Genomic DNA, 19038 nt, shown 5'->3' with positions numbered 1-19038 from the left:
AGAACCCTAGAAATAAGGGATATATCCTCCAGGCATGACAGGGGTACCCATCCATGTGGTAGATGTACCCAGTGCACTTGTATCCATTTGGCAGACAGTATTTCTTTGGACAATGGTCTTAGAAGCACAGTGAAATTTTGTAAGGGGAATTGTCAGACCAGGATGGCTGTTTACTTGGCAATTTGTGCCCATTGTCCATGTTTTTTACGTGGGCAAAACAGAACGGGCACTTAAAGAAAGGATATATGAACATAGAAGCGATATTAGAACTAAAAAGGAAACCAGTGCCCTCTACAAGCATACTTTGGTTTGTCAACATACTCCACATTTTAAATTTGGTATCATTGATTCCGTCAATATCGACCTAAGGGGTGGGGACAATAAGAATTTGCTGTTGCAGAAGGAGATTAAATGGCAATTGAGACTCAGGTCAAATATCTATCCTGGTCTCAATGAGTATATCAATATAAAGGCGATACTGGTAGGCAAAGCTCACAATGTATAAAATTATATCAAAATCATATAAGCATCCAGCCCGATTCTATACCAGATAAAAACAGATTAAAAATAGATTAAAAACAGATTAAAAACAGATTTACACATATATTTGGTTAGATATGTACCTTTGGGAATTAGGGGTGAGTGTCCAATTTAGTTATGTGGATTACTCACTTATATTATTCAAAATATTTTCATCTTGGTTGGAAACATGTATTAAATACAGGAGTTTAGAAAGGACCCAACTTATTGAGATTCAATGTGTCATTTTAAAAAATTTTTTTAAAAACTTTTTTAAAAAATTCTTAATTACTTAATTGTTTGATTTTATTGAAAGATTGATGGGAGGGTTTTGTATATATAAAAGTATCTGTACCAGTGTGATTTATCTGATGAAGTTTGCCTTGTAGCAGACGAAAGTGCTTATGTTTTATTGTGATCTTCAATAAACAGACTTGGTTTCTCATCTTGGTGGAACGGATATTTACTTATTGGTCATGTTATGTGCGTATGTTTTATATATATATATATATATATATATATATATATATATATATATATATATATATACATATATATATATATATATATATATATACACACACACACACACACACACACACACACACACACACACACACATATATATATATATATATATATATATATATATATATATATATATATATATATATATATATATGGGTCTACTTCATAAGATCGACAGACCATTTGATCAACATTCATTTGGTCGACATTTCATTTGGTTGACAACCAGTTTTCTCAAACATATCATGCAGCACAGTCATTCAACAGAAAATAAATTATCATCCCTTACAAAAGTCTAACCCAGGATCTTTCACACCATATCCACAGCAATTTAACACTAAGCCATCTGAGCTGCAGATATGCGTGATGTTTTCTGAAACATATCATGCAGCACAGTCATTCAACAGTAGGGAAATGTGTGTATATATATATATATATATACATATATATATATATATATATATATCTATATATATATATATATATATATATATATGTGTATATATATATATATATATATATATGTAGACATACATGTATATATATATATATATATATATAGGTAGGCATACATGTATATATATATATATATATATATATATATATATATATATACATAAATATGTATATATATATATATACATAAATATATATGTATATATATATATATATATATATATATATATATATATATATATATATAGATAGAGTGCATTCAGACATTGGATCCATACTCTGAACCTCGTTCCTCCACAGCTGCACTGTTCTGCCTTGCTATGAAACAGAGCGTCACATGTGGACACAGTCTAACATTAGTGGGGATATATAGGGACAGATCGTAGATATGCCTATTACAAACGTATGAAGTTTGCGCATAAAACATTTCACATTACCATGACTGTTCTGAAGGTGGTGGGGTCTGAAACACATGTGTCTATAATGACTTCATTACTTCCACCTTCAGCTATTTGTCAGGCTAATATACATGTTTGGAGGAACAGAACAAACACTATGAAGGCTTAAATCTTGTCATTCTGTGCAGATCTGCACAGTTGACAGGTATGGCCCACTGCCCACAGGGCCAGATGCTATGTCCGTATCAGTTGTTCAGCAGGACAGCATTACGGCAAGTTTTGATGGCACATATAAATCTTTCAACATCATCTATCCCATTATTACAGACCAATTACTTCATTCAATTACATGCTGACATGTTTCACATACTTGATTTATTATTGTGCTCTCTTCTCTGTACCACTTGGATATCTTCCAAGGTTGGTTTGTTGTTTTTATTTTTTTTGTATTTTCTTTAGTATTATTTTTGTTTTTACGGGGTTTTTTTTGTGCTTTTTTTATTTTTATTTCTCTCTCTCTCTACTTCAGGGATCAAACTGGTTTGAATAGGTTGCAGCATGGCTTTTGCAGGTGATGCTCATGATCAGGTGATGGCCTCTGCACCAATTGGTGTTCCCCACTTGCTAACTGCATGCAGCCAGCTGTGTAGCAGCCAATGTCATGGCAACCCACTACTATAAATGACTACATCATGTCAGCGTTGTCCCTTTACCTTTCCTGTATGTAAGATATCCTTCCTGTGTGTGTGCAGCAGTGTTACATACATCAGGTAGCAATACCTCTTACAACAGGACTTGTGGACAAAGGCCAACTACAAGATTGTATAAGGTTCCAGACCTACAGACAGTGTGTGAGTATTGCTGTTATATGCATTGAATGCTGCTAGTTTTACAGGGTTTGTGTGTACATGCTAGTTTTGCATGGAATGCAGTCTGTCTGCATAGCTCTCAATTGTGGGCCTATCCACATGATGGCCAGAGGTTTGGCTGATATGTTTTGTCTGTTCATCACACAGGTCTTGTCTCTGACATATCAGTGGCATTCTCTCTGTTGATTGCTATCAGTACATGGCAACATTCATTTGTGTTTCTGACTTCATATTCCTGAGTAAGGGTATGTTGCAACCAATCCTGTAACACCAGCAACTTTCACAGTGTATAACAGCAATATTTCAAATATAGCTCTGTGTTCCAGACTCTGTCCTCCACCTATATGGCAGGCTTTGTCCAGATGTCATGCAGTAAGAGGTTGTTAGGTAATGGCTTATCATTATTTAGTGCTGGCATTCCTGCTATCATTCAGTGATGTTGTGGACTCCCACACAATTTGTGGGGTAGAGTTCATATATATGAGGGCTACAGCTGGACAAAACATGTGTGACCTTGTACAGTACAGAGGTCAGTGTATGGAGAACACTGTTATATGCCCTTGTAAGACATTGTGAGGGGTATCAGTAGTAAGAAACAGCTCTTGTACTCACTTTCCTCACTTGTCTAGTGGAAAATATTTTTTTATTCAGGCAGGTTCAAGGGTCAGTTTCCAGTGTTCTCTCCTGTTTATCTGATGAAGCTGGGTATCTTGGGGCAATGTAGCAAGTGCCTCATGTACACAGACAACCCTCTCCTCCTACCACCCAACACTACAACCTGTGAGAGATGCACTTATCTAGCCAAACTGGAGGTAAAGCTCTCTCCAACCAAGAATGAACTTGACAGTCAAGAAGAGAAGGTAAACACTTGCACCACACCACATTCATCACATAGTCCCACTAAAAGTACACCACCAAAATCCACACATAGAAACACACAACCATTCGCGGAGGCTCTCAGTAATAATCTGCTAAAGCAACAAAGACCTCCAAAGCAGAAACACAAGCAATCTCCACCCCCAACACAACCCAAATGACACATAGCCCACAGACTCAGTGTGCCACTCAACCACAGCCCATAAGGCAAAACAACGTATCCAACACACTAGTCATAGGTGACTCTATAGTCAGGCACACTGATGTCCCACTCACCAGGCTAAACAAGGAGAAGATTACTGTCAGCTGCCTGTCGGGTGCCAGGATCCGCCACATAGCACACGCACTCAGGTCACTCCACAAGTACAAAAATGACTCTGTCATTGTCCATGTTGGTGTGAATGACCTGAGACGTGCCTCACTGGACTACATGAAAAGAGACATGGAAGAGCTCTCCAATCTTGTAGCCCAGGCAGGTATGACCGTACCTCTGAGTAGCATCCTGCCATCGCCCAGAATGATACTGCAGTACAAGGACAAAATGATTGACTTCAACAATTGGCTAAGCTTCTGATGTCATTCTAAGGGGATCCAGTATCTGTCTGCTTTGGATGACATGGTCGACAGACCACAATGCTTTGCCAGAGATGGCCTGCACCTGTCACCCCTGGGATTCCGGATACTGGCTGAGGCTCTTGCCACCCCCTATAGTGCCTTTTTTAGGCAAGGTTCAAATGACAAATTTGCCACCATAACTGGAACAGGCAAGCAAAATTGAGAGTAATGTTACTCAATGCTAGAAGCCTAAATCTCCAAATGCACTTCCTCAAGGCACTCCTTAAAATGGAGAACATTTATATCTGTGCAGTGACTGAGACATAGGTCAAAACCCCAGAGAGCACCCCTGCATTACCAGACTGTAACTCATACCACACTTTTCGGTCACCTAACCTGGACCAGAACACCAAAGGCAGAGGTGTGTCCATATTCATTAAGTATATCCACACCTCCAGGCTAGTTGCTCAGCATAATGCATCTGAGGTTATCCAAGTGCAACTAACTCTGGATAAAACTGCAATCCAAATTGTAACTTGCTACAGATCCTCCACCATGCCCCAGGATTCCCACTCCTCTTTTCTTCATATACTGGAAAATATTAGGGTTCAACCAAATACCCTAATAATGGGCGATTTCAACTATCCCAGCATTAACTGGGAAAACTACTCGTGTACCAACTCCTTCACTCAACACTTTCTGGAATTCATAAATTCCAATGCCCTGGATCAACTTATCCACACCCCCGCCAGGGGCAGCAATATCCTAGACCTAGTCATTACCAACATGAGTAACAGGTGTTCCACACCTGAAGCCAACTCCTTGCTGGTCAGATCTGACCATAAGCTAATCACCCTAGATATCAAAATCCTGCCCCCACCCCCATTAAGGAAACCATGGTAAAAAATTTCTCCACAGCCAACGTCATGCTTCTTAAGACAGAAGTGGTGAACTTCATGACACCCATGTAGATGGACAATACAGTTATGAGTGCTGAATCCTACACAGATGTACTCTATAACCACTTACACAAGTGCATGGATGGTGCTATCCCAAAGAGAACCAAGATGCTATCCTCCAAAAAAAGAAAGCCAATATGTTGGTCCCCTGCCATAAACAAACTCTACAACAGAAGAAAGAAACTGTTACCAAAGAGAGTAAAATCCCATGAGTGGAGGAGCTCCCTGGTCAGCCTCAGTAAGAAGGTGAGATCCCTTATAGGATCCTCCAAAGCTACCTACAAAAACAAAATCGCCACTGATTCTAGGGACAACCACAAAGCATTCTATAGCTATGTCAAGAATCTCAATGGCAACACCAAGATCTTCTCTGAGTTACAGCACAACGGCACAAAAATTACAGAATTAATTGATATTGCCAACATCCTGTCAGATAGGTTCAGTGCTAACTTTACCCCCCCCCACCTCCTAAAGGGCCCATATCTATACAGGAAAAATGCAGAGTCTCCGTAATCACAACTATGCAGGTAAAAGCTGCACTCTCTAAAGCCAAAAACACAGCATCCATGGGACTGGACAACATCCCAGGCTGTGTTTTACATGCACTTCAGAATGAACTGGCTCCCCACCTAAGCACCATGTTCGATCATAGCCTCATGTCAGGCTTTGTGCCCACTGAATGGTGCACAGCAGCAGTTATCCCACTCCACAAAAGGGGAGCCACAACTGATCCCGGGAACTATCGCCCTATTAGCCTGATGAGCCTGGTCGTAAGGCCATGGAACATATCATCATCGAACTCAAAAACAAAGACATTGGTAACCTCCAAACTCTGGACCCCACCCAGTTCAGGTTTGTGAAAGGCAGATCATGCCTCCTGAACCTGATCAACTTCTTTGAGGCAGTCACCAAAGCCGTAGACGAGAGTAAGGTGGTTCACACAGCCTATCTTGACCTCGCTAAGGCTTTCGACACCATCCCCCTTTCTGGAATTATAGCTAAACTCACTAAACTAGGTATAAATCCCTACATCACAAGATGGGGTGCCAACTGGCTCACTGACAGAACCCACACTGTAAAAGTTGCAGACTCCAAATCTGACTTCAAACTAGTGACAAGTGGAGTACCACAGGGTTCAGTTATAGGTCTTCTCCTATTTGGTATCTACTTCTCTGAAGTACTGGCTAACACAGGAGGCCTTTGGCTAACAAAGTTCACAGATGACTGCAAACTAGGAGCCATAGTTGAGTCCTCAAATGATGTGGACATCCTACAAAAGAGCCTCACTGAGACAGATGCCTGGTGTCAGAGCCATGGCCTCAAGCTCAATGCCAAAAAGTGCTTTGTCATCCCCACTGGTAAAAACTATGTACCCAAAAACTACCACATAGGTGGCAGTCTACTTAATGTGATTTCGTATTAATGCCAAATGTGTGATAAGAGACCTTGGGACCCATGTGGACAGTAGTCTCTCCTTTGATAATCACATCGCCACAGTAGTCAGGAAATCCTTCTACGTGGCACACCTCATCACAAAAGGGTTCTCATCCAGGAAAAAAAGGTCATTGTTCCCCTCTACTCGACACTCATTAAAACCATTATAGAGTACAACTCCCCTTTTGGAATGTACCTCAGAAGACATCTGCAGCAGCTGGAAAGGCCACAGAAGTACCTCTCAAAGAGGATTACTAGCCTCAAACAGATGCCCTACACTGACCATCTCAAAAAACTCCAGCTTTACTCCGTAGCATATTGCCTACTCTGAGGTGATCTCTGCCTAACATATAAAGCTATGTCAAATCCAGAGCTATTGGACATACTACACCTAAAGAAATCCCAATCCTTCTGAGCTACATGCTCTAGGGACCTAAACCTTGTCACCACAATAAACAGGACATGCTGGAAGGACAGATTCCTGTCCCAGAGACTTTCCATACTCTGGAACAAGCTACCCATCTATGTCAAGCAAAGTTCCTCATTAGCACTCTTTAAGAAAAATCTTGATGAGTGGATGGGAAGTAGGAAATACACCCTGGGGATCACTTCTGTGGCTCTGCTCAACAGGGGCACAGGAAAATAACTTTCCTAGGTGGCGTACGTCAGGGAACCTTGTTGGCTAGGCTTACTTAGGCCCTTGAGCTGATAGCGTAGTACCTACCTATGAACCTATGAACCTATGAAGGTATATGGCTGTACATTTTCATACGTTTTGCCATGGGAACAGTGGTGGGTTCGAGCTTACTGTCTTACACACAGTTCTGTTTGTCAGTGTGATAGCGATGTTTTAAGTTAAGCATTGTTATGTAACAGATACATTTACATTGTAGCAACTAATACTGTTCCTCCTTGGGGTTGAGTACAGAGTGTAATTGGAGGCTGCTGAACTACATCTGTAATTTAGTGTTGATCAGTGCTTATCTTCAAGGCAAGTGTCTTCTTTACTGTTGTACTACTTGAAGGCCTTAGCCTGGAGAGCAAAGTATGTTATGTTTGTCAGACTACTGTATCATATGTTTTGTTTGAGAGTTGCATTAATCAGTTATTATATATTTCAGACATCTAACTGCTAAAAGAAATGGCATAAACAACTGAAATAGTACACAAATAAACATTTCTATATATGCAAACTTGTGTGTGGTGTCACATCCTTTGCATTGTGTGTGAGTATATGTTTCATGCAATAATTCTCATTTGTAGGAAAGAATCAGACACTGGCCATTTTAAAAGGTGGCAATTGTAGGAATAATGGCTGTTTGATATGCTGTGCACCCTCTATATATACTCTTTTAGACATATCTATAAGTAGTTATATATTTATATGTGTATGTATGTGTATATACATATATATCTATTGTATATGTATATATATATATATATATATATATATATATATATATATATATATATATATATATATATATATATATATGTGTGTGTGTGTGTGTGTGTGTGTGTGTGTGTGTGTGTGTGTGTGTGTGTGTGTGTATGTGTGTATGTATCATTGGAATGTTTATCATTTCCACATTGTACATTCCCTATAGTAGACTGTTCTGCATATGTTAGAGATATCATCCTAACATCTTACAGCTGAGATGGCTTACTGTTAACTTGTTGTGGCTATGTTGTGCAGGGTCCCTGTTTTAAGACTTGCAAGTGCTGGTTACTGTGTTGTCAGGTAGACCTGCTCAGCTGTGGATGAAGAGATACTGGCAATAATTACAAGAGGTCCCTATTTTGGGCCCCTTCACCCCCATTAACAGTGCCTTTGGTCAGATGTTTTGCAGTGAGAGGTTCGGAGTGTCGAGCCAATGTGCGAATGCAATACACACACACACACACACACACACACACACACATATATATATATATATATATATATATATATATATATATATATATGTATGTATATATATATATATATATATATATTTATATAGATATATATATATATATATATATATATATATATATATATATATATATATATATATATATATATATACATATAGACATATATATATATATATATATATATATATATATATATATGTATATGTATATAAATATATATATATATATATATATATATATATATATATATATATATAAATATGTATATTTATATATATATATATATATATATATATATAGAGAGAGAGAGAGATACATTCATCTACATATATAAATACATTTTCCCTACTGTTGAATGACTGTGCTGCATGATATGTTTGAGAAAACACCACATTTATGTACAGCTCAAATGACTGAGTGGTAAATCACTGTGGTTATGATGTGTAGGGTCCTGGGTTTGGGACTTGCAAGGGCTGATTATTTTGTTATTGGGAAGAACAGGGGCTGTTGGATACAGAGAGATTAAGGCACTTTTAGGCAGTTGTAAGTGGGTTTGCATGGATTTGCGTGTCGGGTAAGCAATGCTAGCTTCCAGTTAAATATGCTTACAGACAGTTAGCCTGACAGTGCTTAATCTGTGGAGCCATTGCTTGCCACCATGAAAGCAGGCTTAAACCACTTACTACTGCTTAAAATTGCTTACTCCCACTTACCCCACACTAATTTCTTTAAAAGAAAAGAAAAAAGGGGTGATAAGAAAGTGGTGAAAAGGGTGCATGCAGAGGGAAAAACAATAGGGAAAGTAGCTAGGGATGTGCAGAATGGGTGTAGGGAAGGTCCATAGCTGTCAATTTCTTCTACAGCAACAGCTGTGCATATGTACTGAATTTGGAGGTAGATTTGGACACAAACCCCTAAGAGAGGGGTGAGGACAACAATAATGTGTTGTGAAGCCAATTAGACCAGATTACATGCATCCAGTGGACACGTGCAAAATGGACAGCTATGTATGGGGCGAAAGTTTTGGGGGGGAACAGATTGCCCTTTTTTTAAGGTGAGAGTGGGATGTTGGGGAAGGATAGTAGGTATTTTTGAGTAGGTAAGTTGGGTAGCAAGACAGACAAGAAAGACAAGACAGCATACAGGGGTCGTATATGACACATGTGGGAGTAAACACCTTGGATGGGGTGGGGTGTTTGGAAATCAGAAGCTTATGAGCCCCCAAATGGAAATAGTGGGACTGAGGTCCACACCCATGGGCAGTCTCCACCGCACCTTCATAGCCCCGAAGGTGGCTGTGCTGGGAGTTGACCAAGAGGGCAGGTTGCCCCTCTAAATGTGCCATGCAGCCTTCAAGTTGGCATAGCAGATCTCCAAACTCCCTTCAGAGCTCGCTACGCACCAATCCCTGGACCTGACTTTGGGTGACAGGATCCTGTCTGCACCCACTCCTGGGGGAGGGACAACCCCCATCTCCTGAGGCAGTTCCACCCAAAGATGGTGCAGGACCAGAGGATGAGGAGGTCCTGGGGTGGGTCCCAGACATGCTGGGTCCCGGTGTCATGGCCAGATGAGGTGGGAGAGGTGGATCCGCTGGGACCGGCCTTCCCATGTGTGCTATGGTGTTGCAGTTTTAAAACATATGTGAGTTAGTAATAGTCAACACAATCCAGGATTAGTTATAACAGCATGCATAGATATTCCCATTAACCCAAAACACCAGATTTGGAACACTTGCATAGCAAACAGAACACATGCATATATGGAACCACAGTGGCCATTACAATGGCATGCAGGTTACATTGATAGCAACAGGCCACCAATGATAGTATTTCAATATGGAACATTAATAGAAACACATTTCAATATTTATTGAACAATAGGACATATGTTCCAACAGTAGGTTTGGTGTAAACATACCCATTCATTTGTGTATTTAGATTATTGTTGCATATATGGTGGGGGAGGAGATGTCAATTAACAACTTATATATCCTTGTACTATTCACAACTTTAATGATCATTGCTCTAATCATTAAGGTGCAGGTATTATTACAATACCCTATAGCCTTGGTTTGGGCAGTGGTGTGTTTGTACACAGTGTATACTTCAACTGTCTTATAGCTAAATTCTTACATCTCTTACCTGGTAGACCTGTGTAGGGAATGTTTGTTAACACTACCTGACTGTTTCTACACATATTCCCAGATTCAAAGTTAATATTATGCCCATACCTCTCAATCTCTTAATGCACACACTCTGGACAAAGCTTGACAACATGGGGGAACAAATAGGGACATGTTTTGAATAATGCTGTCATAAATTTGGAGAGTTGCATGAGTGGCAGGATTTGTTTTAATATACATTTTCTGAAGGTTTTGAAGTCTGAAAATCAAATTTATGTCATTATTTTGTGACTACAATTCTGATATCATCCTACTGATTGGCCAGGGGGACAGAGGAACAGGTAGAAAACATGAGCCAATTATCTGGACATTCTGAAAAGTCTGTGCAGTTGAGAGGTATAATTATGCATACAGCTTACTATCACTCCCAGGATTCGAACCATGGCTGTGTCTGCTAAAAATACAACAATTTAAGTCACAGTAGAGTGTGCTATTTGGACATTGCTGCCTATCTTTTCACCGTTTTCTGTCTAAGACTCTCTTGGTTGTACAATCTGACCTTGTAATTACAACAGTCTTACACAGACATTCCTACACACATTTTTATGTAGCACAGTGTGAGAAACAGTGGTTGACACAATAGTACTATTCTGATATCAGATGTTGCTGAATGCTACATGTCAGGCCATCTATACCAGAGTAAACACTACCAGTCCAGGATTTAAATCTTTATTGGCAGGCACAGTTTACTTATCTAACGGACCTGTGGACAGAATGGTCCCAGGCTTCTACTTTATATTGGGAGCCCTGATACTGGCCCTGCAGCAGTCTCTCATCATGCTTTTTTATCAGGAGTCCTACCATGACCTTGGACTCTTGCATGCCCCAGCACTGCGCCCGGAAGCACAATCCCTCTCCAACTCCTGACATCCTGCCTATAGTGGGAAGCTGCAACCAGTTATGAGCTGTGGGGTTTAAATACGGCCAATTTTCCACCCTTTGCTGTGATTGGACGGTTTTGAATATGCTGAGCTAAGCCAAGCTATGGGCAAACCTACTTAGCTAAGGTTGGCATTGCTTAAAGGGACAGGTTCAGCACTGCTTACCAATGGGCAAATCCACTTAGCTGGGCTACTCATTGCTTAGCAGTTATATTTACACAATGCTTACACCTGGTAAGCAGAGCTGTGCAATGCTTACATTGCTTATTTTTCATTTTATAGACTATCTGCTGTATGGTATTGATTCATCATTCATTACATATTATAATTTTTTTTACTGTCCTTGACATCCCCCAATTTGCTTTCATTACATTTATTGATGTGTGACTATACTGTATGGGGTACTTGTGTTTATATGGAGATTTCACAACTTTATTAAACTGACACCTCACATCTGGACCTAATACAGTACTCCAGTTCACAAATATATGTTATTTAGTAGGTAATACTAAATAAAATGTTTATGTACTGCTTTTACATGTGAAATGTTAATTAGTTACAGTGGGGATCAAACCAGGAATGGCTGCTCGCAAAGGGTACACTCTAACCACTAGACTATTTTAATACTGCTTATGTTGAATGTCTCTTGCTATTAAACTTCTGGTGCTGTTTAAGCTGCACTAAGTGTAGCTAAGCAACGGACACACCCATGCAGCTATGCGTAAACTTTATCTCATTTATAAAAAAAAAGTTTTGTTGTGTTATTTTATCTATACCCTTCAGAATATCCCTGCTAATGCTAAACCTGTTATTTTATCAACTGTCTACTTTGTGGGACAATTGTCCCATTTGCCTTTGTCCACATTCCTTACTCTGATGGGCTGGGAGGTGTGCACTATGTGCTTATGCTACCTGTGTTATTGTAATAACTTTTGGCTTGGTAGCATACCTCTCAATCTCTTAGAGCAAAATATCTGGACATAGCCTACAATGATGGGAGGACAAATAGGGACAGATTTTAAATATTGCTCTTACAAACTTAAAAAGTTGATAGAATAATAGGTTTTACATTAACATGAATTTTCTGATGAATGTGTGGAGTCTTGCACTCAAATGTTTTCTCATTATTTAATGACTTCAATCCTCAGCTATTTGCCAAAAAGGTACACATTTTAGGGGTACACACCAAAAATATGAGGCAAACATCTGGGCATTCTGTGAAAATCTGTACATTTGAGAGGTATGCTTGGTAGGGACAATTGTCCCTTTTGCCTTTGTCCACATATTTTTTGTTTTCCTGATGAGTTGGTGGTGTTACGAGTATTCCCGCTCATTTTTAATTGGCAAAAGGCAGTTCCAGAGTGCAGGGGCATGTGCATTGAGAGAGCACTGCTCTCAAACACACCCCCAGCACTTGTACATGGAAACATGCCTCTTTTAGAGCATGGCAGCACGCCTTCATAAATATGCATGGCCCGCTGCCATGCTGAACAGGAACGGTCCCTGCTGTGCAGGAATAACTTATTCCTGCATGGCTGCTTGCTGAATCCTGGGGCTAGTCTTTTCTGGTAGCCTAGGGATTTTAAGCCTTTGGTCTTCTTTGATAGGAACATGATAATCAAAGGAGATGAAATAGTCAACCCAAGTCCCCAAGTCTCTAACTACATTTTCATTTTGAAGTAGGGTGTTGTCAATGCTATACACTGGAAGAATGTTTGTCTGCCAAATGACTCCCAGTTTGTAGTCATCCACAAACTTGATTAGCCATAGGTCTTGCTTTTTAGTCCATAGGTCAAACAGTAAACATCAAATAAAAGCAGTCCCAACACTGATCCCTGCTCTACACCACTGGTCAACTTTGTTTTCTCTGACACTGCCACTGCACCTCGTGGGTCTTGTGTATTAGTTTGTTATGCATCTTGTCACAAAGGATCAATTTGTAACAAAGTTTATTAATTCTGACAGCATTGGAAATGGTGTCAAATGTCTCAGCCAATTCAAGGTAAGCTATGTGAACAGTGCGACTACTGTCAACAGCTTGTGTTACTTTCTCAAAGAAGTTTACCAGATTGCTGCAGATCTAGCCAGATGATATTTTTAATTTTGATGTTAATAAATCTGTTATAATGTATTCCATGGCCTTAAAAATGAGGCTGCTTGAGCTCATGGGCCTATAATTTCCACAGTTGATAGCAGGGCTACTTTTATGGAGTGACATAACCAGTGCACTATGCCATACACCTGGTACTGAGCCAGTAGCCAGGCTCAGGTTAAATAGCTTATGTACAGTTCTGCCAGAGCATGTTTAGTACTATTTATCAAACAGCTAGGTATGTTCTCTGGTCTAATGGAGAAGGTGCTATTTCTCTTGGACAGCACTTCCTTTACATATTCTTCAGTGATAATGGGGAGTTTGAGAGATACAGGGGTAGGACAGCTTGAATGGGTGTCTCAGGAGTAAATTTCGCACTAAATTTTGTTTGGTAGTATACTGACAATGTTTAGTGGGTTGAATATGTTTTTGTCTTTTAATATAAGTTTTGTACATTAACAAATATTGTTTCTTAACTTTCTAACATAACTAAAGAGGGATTTGTTTTTGTTTTTGGCTTCAGATGTTAGCTTGAGTTCATGTGCTGCTTAGATCTAATAGCCTTTATTAAATTCTTAGTCAAATTTCCAACATCATCTTTGACTTAAGAGTTCTTAGATCTGTATTGTTTGTTGAGTTTGTTTTCTTTTATTGTAGATTTTATTTGTGTCAGTGGACCACAATAATGGTTTGCTTTTAAATTTCCCATTATACTTGGATCTGGTTGGGATTGCCAATTCTATACATTTATTTATGTGGATATACAACTTCTTTGTGAATCTATCTGTTGAGGTAATACCTGGGGTGATGATATTATAAGTTAATTTTGAGACTTCACTATAGAATTTGTGGAAATGTGTACACATAAAGTCTTTCAAGAGGTTTAGATAGCTTGAAGGAAAAGTTAGTAGCTTATGGTTTGACTTAACTGGAGAGGAAGTTACTTGTGCAATTATGTTAGATAATGCTACGTTTGTAAGTACCAGGTGAAGGAAATGCTGTCCGCTAGCTGCGCTAATAATCTGATCCACTGAATGCTTAATTATTAGGTCTAAAACTTCTGGACATAGCCTGTATTGGAGATACAGGTGCTGGAGTCAATTGACAGGTAGTTAAAGTCTCACAGAATGATGAAGTTCTTATTTATGGGAAGTTCATCCATGACCCGACATGAAATTCCAGGGTCATGGAAAAGGTCCTCTAGAAGGTGATAAGCTGATAGCTGATTTTGTTTAGTGTGATTTGAAATTCAGTAAGTTCAATTTGTGGGTCTCTGGGAATCTGTCTTGAAGTGATATGGTCTCTGACAAATACGGATACATTACCACAGTTGCCACCGGTTCTGAAGCCATGGTAGGAGCTATGAAGGGAGTGCTTTCTGGGCATTTAAACCAGGTTTTACTTATTACACATATATGAATTTGTTCCAAATAGAAGATTGTCTCAAGGGTTGGACAGCTTGTTGTTTAGACTTATGATGCTGAGCACAGCCACCTGAATTAAATCTTGTTATGACACTTAGACATTTAATGTTTAGCCACCTTAATTCAATCTTGTTATGACACTTAGACATTTGCTATTTTGGAATGTTCATTAACTGAACTTTACTTAAAAAATGCACTATGAGAGCAGAAAAGGCTTTAGCCATTATGCAGAAGCCTTTGAATAAGAGGTGTAGAACATCCTTTACAAACCAAATGAGAATGTCAAGCATCTCATTTCATGCTGGTATATACTGTAACCCCCTAGAATGGCACCAATTACTCAGACAATTGTTAAAGTCAATCATGTTTTCTTTGTACCTAGAAATCATTCATGGAGAAGAGAGGATTCTGCTCGGTATCAGGGTCTTGCCTGCATCTGTGACATTCATATAGAGCTCAGACATGTCTCCCTTCATCTTCCTCAGTGTTTATAGCCTCAGGTTATTCACCTCAGCATGCATGACTGCCATAATTGTATTTGTCTGGTGCAAGGGCCCTTGAGACATCTGAGACCCAGGCACCTGAAAGACAACTCACTGATACCCTGTCTTTGTCAAGCTGAATGAGTGGAGAATTTTTGTCTCAAAAATGAGGCTCATATGTATTTTTTTTCTTTTATAGTATTATAGGTACTTTACTCAGAATTACAACATACACCTACCTCAGGTTACCAATGATGACATGATACAAAACTAGTTGGGGGGAATCAAACCCACATTCATCAGCACATGCAATCCGAAAAGCATTGCCATAATATGTTAAGCTACTTATAAATTACCAAAAGTGAACCCACCACTCATTTATATCCTGCCATGACTCAGGTTTATACTTAGGTTGCTGCTGCCACAGTGCAGACTACTAACCACTACACAATCACTGTAAGCTTTCTGGAGAGAAAGAATGATATTTCAACTCAGATCAGAAGCTCTAAGATGTAGCGTTAGCTATAACACCATGCAATATATTCTCTGAATTACGCCACATTTTTAAATTGTTTTACCTAGGTTTGGAATCCACTAGGTCTGTATCAAGATTTAACAAACCATAAGTACATTTGTCTCAGAGATAAAAGCTCACATATTTGTTGATATAAGCTGCAAACACAGTTTGTACATAACTAAGGTACATGTTCTCTACACATGTAACAAGGCTTTCTTTCTTTCCCAGGTGAATTGTTAGGCATTATGGTACTATATGACAGGAATCCTTTAAATTTGTTCTGCCAAATTCTAATTGTAAATGGAGAGATTCATAGCAGAATATTTCTCATAAATTAACCCCATATTGTTTTGTCAAAGGAATGATTAACCGTGGAATTTTTTTTCAAAAGTGCAAGTGTTGCTCTAGATGAAGGCTTGTATGTCCATTCACCTAACCTTTATCTGAAACTCAGAGATCTAAAGGCAAATAAAGCTATAATAATTAGGGCCCATACCTGGCTACATTATTGCACTTAGATAAGATTGGATGCCTTTCAGGGGGTCTCTCCTGAAAGAATTCCTATGTGCATTTTTTACAGACATCAAAACTGAGTCCAGTATCTGTCTCACTAAATACACAAATGACTGCAAACTTGGCAACTTTGTCCATAACCTTGCTGATACAACCTCATCCCTTCAAAGACCCCTTAATATTATGTATGTATGGGACAGCAGAAATTATCTTGCCTTCAACGTCAAAATATACAGCATTCTGACATTTGGCCCCTCTCCCACAGAAACTTTATTCACTCCAAGAACCATACAAATGGGTTCATGTAGTCTCAGGTATAGTTTCCATGAATAATTCAACACAGCATTCATAGATTTTCAGTAATTTATTCACCACACCAAACAGCATACATTAAGTGCTTTCATCTAGGATCTTGGGATTTCATCAAAATGTGAGCGTGATAAATTGGTCATTGTATATATATTTAATCCTATTAAAATAGACCAATAGCAAGGGATAAAACATTATTTATTAATTACATAATTAAACACTAAAATAATTGAACTGAACACAGAATAAAATGTTAAACAATGTTATACTTTATTATTAAAATTCATTTTCTCAAAAAGAATATTTTAAAAGCTTTCATAAAAAGTCTATGGGAATATAATTTTTTTTAAATTATTAAAAACAAAAATAGCTATTAAACCACCAACTAATAAAAAAATGCCAAAGCTGACAATCATAACTTTGCAGCCCACATTTGTAACAGTGGATAGATATATTCTCATTCAATCCTGGGGGGAGGTAGCATCCAGTCTAATTTGCAATACTAATTCCCTATATTTAATTTTTGTTTCCCAATGCCCTCTCCTAATATCCATGGGAATTTTTTCTTATACCAGACATGAGCTTCTTCAAACCAGCACAACCCCTACCCCCTCTACTCACAACCAATCTCCCCCTCCAACTCCTTTCTCTCATTCATCCCCATCCCAACTCCCTCCATTTTTGATTAAACATACTCCTACTTCTACTATAAGAAAACTCCTACAGAAACTAAAACCATGTACCAATGCCCCTGACAACATTCCCTCATACTACCTCAGTATAGCTGCTGATGCCATTGCCCTCCCTATCAGTATCCTCATCAATCGCTCTATCCAAGAAGGTTTAGTTCCCGAAACCTGGAAAAAAGCTTACATCATCCCTCTACACAAAGAAGGAAATAATACTCACATCTCCAGTTTCCATCCTATAGCCATCCTTTCACCCATTTCTAAAGTCCTTGAGAAATGTATCCACCTTCAACTCCTTCCCCATCTCTTGGACAACAATCTATTAACCCCTACCCAACACGGATTCAGACCCCATCATAGTACTATGACAGCCCTCCTATCCTTCCTTGAAACTGTGAATAAAGCTAGAGATTCTGGACTCATTGTATCTACCATTCTTCTTGATCTTTCTAAGGCCTTTGATACTATCTCCCATAACCTACTTCTTACTAAACTATCTAATCTAAACCTTTCTCTCTCTTCACTCAACTGGTTTAACAGCTATCTCTCCAATAGACAACAAGCAGTCAAGTGGAAAAAAGCTACCTCCTCCTTTCTGAATACCCCAACAGGTGTTCAACAAGGTTCTATTCTGGGCCCCCTTCTCTTTAATATTTTCATCAATGACTTTTTCCACGCTATCCCTCAGGCTAACATTATACAATATGCAGATGATTCCACAATCATCTGCGCTGCCTCATCTATCCCAACTCTTTTAAAGCTAACCCAGGAAGCCTTCTCCACCACTGAAAAGTGGATGAAAGACAACCATCTAGCTCTTAATGCTGCTAAAACCAAACTCATGATATTTACTCCTTCAAAAACCACTAACATTGATCATAAATCATTCTCCATCTCCAGCCAAAATAACATCCCCCTTGAGCTGGTATCAGAAACCAAACTATTAGGAGTTCAAATTGATGACAAGCTTAAATTCAATTCCCACCTACTACAAAACATAAAGAAAACCCACCAAAAACTTGGCATGCTCTACCATCACAATCGATTCCTCAGCTCAGCTACTAAGATTACTCTCTCTACAACATTTCTCCTACCCTCCCTTCTCTATGGGGCACCTCTTCTTTCTAACTTACAATCCTCTCTCAAAAACAAACTATCCTCTTGTTACAATAAAATTGCCAAATTCGCCACTTGCAACAAATCATCAACCCACCATTGTGAACCACTCTACAAACTGAACTGGTTAGAACTACCCAACTACCTCTCCTACACCCAACTCACATATGCTCACAAACTGATTTTCCAGCCATCCCTCTGCCCCGCACTCTCTTCTAACTTTAAAATGCACCACACTCAACGACATCTAAGATCAAACAATCAAAACCTCATAGAAATTCACAGACCCCTCCACCCTCCTGGACAAAACCTCCTGTCT

The sequence above is a fragment of the Protopterus annectens genome, chromosome 7.part1 (genome assembly GCF_019279795.1).
Source record: "Protopterus annectens isolate FY-2018-M chromosome 7.part1, PAN1.0, whole genome shotgun sequence".
NCBI lineage: Eukaryota > Metazoa > Chordata > Ceratodontiformes > Protopteridae > Protopterus > Protopterus annectens.
This window is presented reverse-complemented; position numbering follows the sequence as displayed.